The sequence below is a fragment of the Morus notabilis genome, unplaced genomic scaffold (genome assembly GCF_000414095.1).
Source record: "Morus notabilis unplaced genomic scaffold, ASM41409v2 Scaffold264, whole genome shotgun sequence".
NCBI lineage: Eukaryota > Viridiplantae > Streptophyta > Magnoliopsida > Rosales > Moraceae > Morus > Morus notabilis.
Window position 1 is genome coordinate 384300 of NW_010368055.1, and position 8384 is coordinate 392683.

Here is an 8384-nt window from a genome sequence, read left to right on the forward strand (position 1 = left end):
CAAACTTAGAGGGGTGCAGCGTCCTCGTTGCACAAAGTAGGCACAAAAGAAAAGAAATAGGAAAGGAGAAAAGAAACTCCCTGAACGCTGGCCGAAATTTCACGCTTTCCACTTCCAGTTCGAAGTGCTCCTCAGTGACATTTTCCTTGGCGGAGGGTTATTCGCCACAGCCTTGCCTTTCTTCTTGGAGGAGGAACCCTTGGATTGCTGCCCCAACTCAGGTGCTGGAACTGTTGCTGCATCATGTGTAATTTCTTGCTGGCTGTCCTCCATATGCTGCCAAGGCTGGAGCAAGGCGTCAAGGAATGCAGAAGCGGGCTCAGTGGGCCTTGTAAAGTTACGCTGGCATGACTTCTTGAAAGCTAGGTCTCTCTCCTTGACATACTCCCAGTATTTCCGCTGCTGCTCTTCTATATGCCCGAGCAAGCCTTGGATTTCATATTGCTGAATTTCCTGTAGGCTCATTCTTTGCTCTAGCATTCTGAGACTCTGAGCTATCTCAGGGGGCATAATCCCACTTGCTGCTTTAGCGGTTCATTGACCCAATGAACTAGCGCCAACTCGAGTAAACTCTCCCCTTACTTCCTTCACTGGCCGCCCCTTGGAGATGCGAGATATGGCCAGGGTACTAATGGCTCTGGCATTTACTTCAAGTGCGTCGTCTTCATGACATGGCACATTAGCTTTTAAACAAAGTTGAGTAATGAGGGAGGGGAAAAAGAGGCCACCTTTCTTTTTAGCTGCTGAATAGGCCTTAATCTCTTCAATGATAATATCCCTGATATTAATGGGCATCCCTGTAAGTATGGAATAAAGTAATAGTACCCTATCCCTTGCTACCGTCTTCCTATGTGTCGAAGGCATCAATCTGGCCGTGAGGAAATGGTACCAATTCTTCGCATTCGGCTTCAACTCGTTACGAATACAGGTATATGCCCCTTGTGGGGAGATTGTCCATGCTGCCCCATCGATAGCTAGTGCAGCCAACACTACCTCCAACTGCTCATCGGTGACTTCCGTAGTAAAGTCAGTGTACTCATCCACGACTCTTCCAAGCCCGAAAATTGAATTTATTGCTTGCGCCGTGAAAGGTACCCTAACATTCCTCACAAACACCGTCTCTTGATTATAATCCAATATATTTGCGTAAAACTCCCGAACCAGAGACCCAATGGGGTTAGATGGATGTTGACAAAACTGTCTCCATCCATGTGTGCATATTACTTCAGTAATGAACGTTGGTTGCCCCATTGTTGGAGTGTCGTTAAGTAAAAATCCTTTTTCTAATGTTAAACACCGCCCTTGAGTATATTCTTTATAACGATTAGCAGCAGTTTTATTCACAAACTTCTTAATCTTCGCATTTTTTCCTCCCTCCATGGTTCAAGTTTGGCCTAAAATACTCACATATCCTTCACCAAATAAGGTAATGCACCACCACAACCGCAGAATCACCCTCCCAGAAACCCAACTTGCAACTGCCAGTACACAACCCCCCGGACTTAGACTTGTTTCCAACCCCCTGGTTGTCTCGTTGTTTTCCCCCACCTAAACGCACACTCGCACCACACCAACTAACAGAATAAAGCAACCAAGACAGAAATGTTGGAAGATACCTCACGGTGAGAGGACGGTGGCTGCGCTTCAGTGCCGTCAGTAGTGCGGGTTGAGGAGAAAGAGGGCTCATGGCAGTTGTGTGTCGAGGAGGCTTAGGGCTCAAAATGAGGGCTTTTTACGGGAGAAGTTGGACTTAAATGGCAGGGATTCTTTTTTTTTTTTCATTTGCTGAATGAACGAAACGACGCCGTCCCACTCATCCAACCCCCATGTTTTTCTGCGTTTCAAAAGAGGGCTCTTTTGCTACACGATGCAACAACAACATATAATCATCAATTTTCAGGCACAGAAAGTAAAACACAGAAACATAAAGGAAAGGAAATAAAATAAAAGTTAGAACTTTGGGTTGCCTCCCAACAACGCTTGTTTTAACGTCGATGGCCCGACTCGTTACTAGTTTCAAGGCTCTTGCAAGGTGATAGATGTCCTGCTCCTGTCAACCTCTATTCCCCAGTAATGTTTCAACCTCTGGCCATTAACCTTGAATTCTCGGCCTGACTTTTCCTCAAGTATATCTATAGCTCCTTGAGGGTACACCTTGGCAACCTTGAATGGGCCTGACCACTGTGATTTAAGTTTTCCAGGAAAGAGCTTCAGTCTGGAGTTGAATAGCAACACTTGCTGCCCAGGCTCAAAGTCTCTTGGCTGAATCCTCTTGTCATGCCATTTCTTAGTTTTGTCCTTGTATAGTTTAGAATTCTCATAGGCAAAAAGCCTCAGCTCCTCCAACTCGTTCAACTGTAGCAAGCGAGCTTCTCCAGCGGCTTGAAGTTCCAAATTGATCCTCCTTGTAGCCCAGTATGCTCGGTGTTCAAGCTCCAAAGGCAAGTGGCAAGCCTTACCGAATACAAGCCGATATGGTGACATACCCAACGGGGTCTTAAATGCTGTTCTATAAGCCCACAGTGCATCATCCAACCTCAGTGACCAGTCCTTCCGATTAGGATTCACCACTTTTTCTAAAATCCTCTTAATCTCTCTATTGGATATCTCAGCTTGTCTACTTGTTTGAGGATGGTATGCCGTGGCAATTTTATGCCTGACCCCATATTTGACCAGTAACCCTTCAAACAACTTACTAGCAAAATGTGTCCCCTCATCACTTATGATTGCTCGCGGAGTCCCAAAGCGAGTGAAGATGTTCTTCTGCAAGAATTTAACCACTACACGAGAATCATTAGTAGAAGTGCCACAGTCTCCACCCATTTTGATACGTAATCAACAGCCACCAAGATATATAAATTCCCATATGAGGGAGGGAACGGCCCCATGAAATTTATTCCCCAAACATCGAATAATTCTACCTCGAGTATGTTGTTTAAAGGCATCTTATGTCTTTAGGAAATGTTTCCCACTCTTTGGCACTGGTCACAGGTTTTGACAAACTCATGAGCATCTTTAAAGAGAGATGGCCAAAAGTATCCTGATTGTAAGACTTTGGCAGCTGTTCTAAGACCTCCAAAGTGCCCTCCATACGGTGAAGAGTGGCAGTGTTGCAAGATGCTAGGCACCTCCTCTTTGGGGACGCATCACCTCAAAATTTGATCGGCGCATTGCTTGTAAAGAAAAGGCTCATCCCAAAAGTAAGACTTCACATCATGAAGGAACCTCTTTAGTTGCTGCCACTTCATGTCAGGGGGTGTCTTTCCGCTCACTAAGTAATTCACCAAATCCGCATACCATGGCAGAAAAGCTTGATTCACCACAAGGAGTTGCTCATCGGGGAAAGATTCTTGAATTGGAACACTCATGTCACTTTCGTCTCCGGATTCTAGTCTAGAGAGATGGTCTGCCACTTGATTTTTTGTTCCCCGTCTATCTTTGATCTCAAGGTCAAACTCCTGAAGCAAAAGCACCCATCTAATGAGCCTTGGTTTAGTATCTTTCTTTGAAATAAGATACTTGATTGCTGAATGGTCCGTATAAACTGTGACTTTAGTCCCCACAAGATAGGCCCTAAACTTATCGAATGCAAACACTGCAGCTAGTAACTCTTTCTCAGTAGTAGTGTAATTAAGTTGAGCATCCGTTAACGTCTTACTAGCGTAATAGATGGAATGGAAAATCTTGTTTCTTCTCTGCCCAAGTACAACTCCCACCGCATGATCACTAGCGTCGCACATTAATTCAAAGGGAAGGTTCCAATCCGGAGTTACTATGACAGGGGCGGACACCAGAGCTTCCTTCAACTCCACAAATGCTTGCTGACACTCACTGTTGAACTCAAAAGGCCTATTTTTCTCCAGTAACGAGCACAAGGGCTTGGAAATCTTTGAGAAGTCCTTAATAAACCTTATGTAAAAACCAGCGTGTCCCAAGAAGCTTCTAATTCCTTTGACTGAGGTTGGAGGGGGCAATTTCTCAATGACTTCAATTTTTTCTCGATTAACTTCAATGCCTCGGCTAGAAACCTTGTGGCCCAAAACAATTCCTTCTTGAACCATGAAATGACATTTTTCCCAATTTAATACAAGATTGGTCTCTTGACACCTTTCTAGCACGTTTTCTAAGTTCTTCAAACAGTCTTCATATGATTCACCAAAAACAGAAAAATCATCCATGAAGACTTTAAGAGTCTTCTCCACCATATCTGTGAAAATGGACATCATACATCGCTGGAAAGTGGCTGGAGCATTGCACAGGCTGAATGGCATCCTCCGAAAGGCAAGTGTTCCATACAGACAGGTGAAAGTTGTTTTCTCCTGATCTTCCGGTGCTACAGCAATCTGGTTATAACCAGAGTATCCATCTAGAAAATAATAGTACTATTTTCCACTTAATCTGTCCAACATCTAATCGATAATAGGCAGGGGAAAATGGTAATTTCTTGTGGCTTTGTTGAGCTTTCGGTAGTCCATACACACTCTCTAACCAGTCACAGTTCATGTTGGTATTAATTCATTATTGTTGTTAGCCACAACGTCACTCCACCCTTCTTTGGTACACATTGGACAGGACTGACCCATGAGCTGTCTGAAATGGGGTAAATAATCCCTGCATCAAGCCACTTGATAACTTCCTTCTTTATGACTTCCTTCATAATGGGGTTCAGTCTGCGTTGCTGTTCAACTGAGTTGTTGCAGCAATCCTCCAGCAAAATTTTGTGCATACAAACTGAAGGGTTGATTCCTTTGATGTCTGCAATTGTCCATCCTATGGCTCTTTTGTAGTTCTTCAGCATTTCCAACAACAACTTCTCTTGCTTTGAATCCAAAGAGGATGAAATTATCACGGGTAAGGTGCTTCCTTCTCCTAGGTAAGCATACCTCAAATGTGAAGGGAGAGGTTTTAACTCCAACACTGGTGCTTCTTCAATAGATGGCTTGACCCGCTTAAACACTGCCCCAGTTAATTCCAATGATTCAAACGACCTCTTCCCATTATCTCCGTGGTGCTTCGTTCCCACCCATGTCACTTGAACTTCATCCTCTCCGCTATCCTCATCAAACTCGCCAGACAAAGACACCTGAAATGCATCCTTGCAGTATTTCTTATGGATTTCTTCATTCACAACATCATCAAAAACACTCACAGCAGCACATTCTTCTATATCATCCGGGAATTGTATAGCTTTGAACACATTGAAGGTGACCTGCTCATCATGAACCCTCATTGTGAGCTCTCCTTTTTGTACATCAATCAGCGTCCTGCCTGTAGCAAGAAATGATCTACCTAAAATGATTAGCACCTCCTTGTCAGCCTCATAGTCGAGCACGATAAAGTCCACATTGAAGATGAACTTATCTACCCTTACTAGAACATCTTCGATCTTTCCTTCAGGGTATGCAAATGAGCGGTCAGCCAGTTGAAGTGTGACCGTGGTTGGCCTTGCTTCACCTATGCCCAATTGCCTGAAAACTGACATTGGCATCAAGTTTATACTTGCACCGAGATCACATAGGGTCCTTCCACAGTAGGTGTCTCCAATAGAGCATGGAATTGTGAAACTTCCAGGGTCTCTTAACTTGGGTGGCAGCTTACTTTGCAAAATCACACTGCATTCTTTCGTGAGGGCCACGGTCTCAAATTCTCCTAACAGTCTTTTCTTCGTAAGCATGTCTTTCATAAACTTTGCATAGGTTGGCATCTGCTCTAAGGCTTCTATAAGAGGTATGTTAATGTGGAGTTGCTTTAATACATTAAGAAACTTGCCAAATTGCTTATCTTTTTGTTGCTTCTGAAATTTCTGAGGGAATGGTGGTGGCAAATTGACTTTTTGCTGATCCGGCATGTTCTGTTGTGGTTCTCCATAAAATTTTCATTAGAATGCTGATTTGCTGCATTGTTCATGCCATTTCCCATGGTTTCTTCTAGTTGGACTGAAGAGGGCTCTCCATGCTTTTTAGACTTGTCTTTTGGCATCTCCAGCTCTTTCCCCTTTTTAAGAACAATTGCCTTGCAATGCTCCTTCCCTTCACGCCTTGGATCCTCCGTATCACTAGGCAAAGTCCCTTGGGGTCTGCTATTTAGAGCATTAGCAAGCTGCCCCATTTGGTTTTCTAGATTCCTCAAAGACGCTGCCTGGTTTTGGATCATGGCAGATTGATTTTGAATCACAACTGTTTGGTTTTGGATCACCATTTCGTTCTTTGTAATGTACTCTTTTATCATGGTTTTGAGTGCATTTTTCTGCTCCTGGTGTACTGGTTTTTGAAAGGAGTTTGTTTGTTGGTTACCAGGTGGTGGGGCTATGCAGGTAGGTCCACCTGATGAGCTTAGGTCTTGGTTACCCCAAGAAAAATTCGGATGCTGCTTCCATCCGGGATTGTAGGAATTGGAGTATGGATTGTTTCCTCTGTTGAAGTTACCCATATAACACACTGATGCTAGGTTAGAAGGGCATGCTTCAAATAAATGGTCATCTCCATAGTATACACATGAAACATCCGCTGTTTTCACTCGTTGAGCCTTTCCTGATGTTTTCATGGACTTAACCATGTTGGCTAAAGAAGACACTTGGGCTGTAAGAGCAGTCAATGCATCCACTTCATAGGTCCCAGCTCCCCTTCTTCTTGTAGTATCCCTGCTGACTGGGTATTAATAGTCATTGTTGGCTATCCTCTCTAGAATTGCATACGCTTCATTGTAGGACTTGTCAAGAAGCGCCCCATTTGCAGATGAATTCACCACCATTCGAGTCTGAGCATTAAGACCGTTATAAAATATCTCCATTTGACTCCAATGTGCAATACCATGTTGTGGGCATTTTCTCAACAAGTCTTTGTATCGTTCCCAAGTTTCATATAGTGTCTCTTCATCCCGCTGCTGGAAAGAAGTAATGTCATTCCTCAATTTGGTGTTCTTAGTAGGAGGTTGATACTTGAGCAAGAACTTCTGAGCTAGATCATTCCACGTGGTGATTGAGTCTGGAGGCACTGAGTTCAACCATGTTTGAGCCAAGTCTCGTAGAGAGTAAGGAAACAACTTCATTCTCAGAGCTTCTTGCGATACCCCCTGTTGTTTGAACGAGTCACCTACCTTAATGAAAAGTCTGAGATGCAACCGTGGATCTTCGGTGGGCAGGCCAGTGAATTGTCCAACTGTTTGGAGCATTTGAAACATCACTGGTTTGAGCTCAAATTGTGGGGCCTGAATATCTGGTCTAACAATGCACGGATTTAGATCATCAAAAATAGGCACAACATGCTCCCAGATAGGACGGTCTCTGTCATTTATCACCGCTGCATTGTTCCCATTATTCCCATTCCCATTCCGGACCACAACATGTTCCTCCATGTTAGCTAAGTTAGCCAACCCACGCTGCTCTCTTCTTCGTGCCCTGAAAGTGCGCTCGATCTCAGGATCTAGAGGAAGCAACTCAGGTTCTTGTGGCACGTTCATGCACCAAATTCAATATCCTGACTGAAAACAAAAGTTGAGATAACTATAAAAACAATGAAGACAGAATGAATAGCAAATGATTTTTACAAAATTTCTCAATGATTTTAATCCCCGGTAACGGCGCCAAAAACTTGTTGCACAATATCTTACGCTCAAAATAATGTGAATTTTTTATGCAAGTGTACACAGCCAATAAGTAATAAAGAGTGAGTGAGTTATCGTTCCCACGGAGATTGACAATTGAGTTAAATTATAAAGATCTATTGCTAAACAAATTAATAAAGAGACTGGCTAAAACGCAAATGATATTCAATTATCGACTACGTAATTCAAAGAAACAAACAGTATTAAACTATGAGTAATGTGAATTCAGAGCACTCTAAGCTTATAAGATACGATAATAAGGGTAAAAATTAGCTAGGATTTAGAATCCCCCTAAGATGCAGATCCGCTCGTGTTGCTGCTTAATGCTGTAGCAAAACTTTCATTCCGTCAACCTGGATTTCACACGTTAATCACAATAATCTTCCCAGATTACTTGTGTTTAGGTTTCTCAATTAGATCTAACATATTCCTATGCAAAATCTGATTTCAAAACATCATTTAATGCACCAATTTCCAGCAGTTATACAAGGTAACAATATATTCCGATACTGTGACAAATCAAGCAAATTCCAATGAGATTTCCTGATCTTGCATCATCCAAGTTAGATCCACTAGATTTATCTTTTTCCAAAGTTAAATCCAATTAATAACTACAAATTAATTTCCATCAATGAGTAGTAAATACGAGAGATACACTTGAATGAACGAAATTAAAAATGTCACTTAACATCAAACATTAACTAAGCATCATCACAACTCAGGGTTCATCATAATCCCAGCTATAGCAAATTAGCTCATGTTTACAAATGCAGAACTAAAAG

At 42.7% G+C, this 8384-nt stretch overlaps 1 non-coding gene across 1 annotated transcript; it reads left to right on the top strand.

Annotated features, from left to right (window-relative positions):
- The first annotated feature begins 6805 nt into the window (after nucleotides 1-6805).
- LOC112094704 lies at nucleotides 6806-6912 on the top strand. Its single transcript, XR_002903650.1, has one exon. It is a non-coding gene; the product is annotated as a small nucleolar RNA R71 (small nucleolar RNA).
- The last annotated feature ends 1472 nt before the right edge of the window (nucleotides 6913-8384 follow it).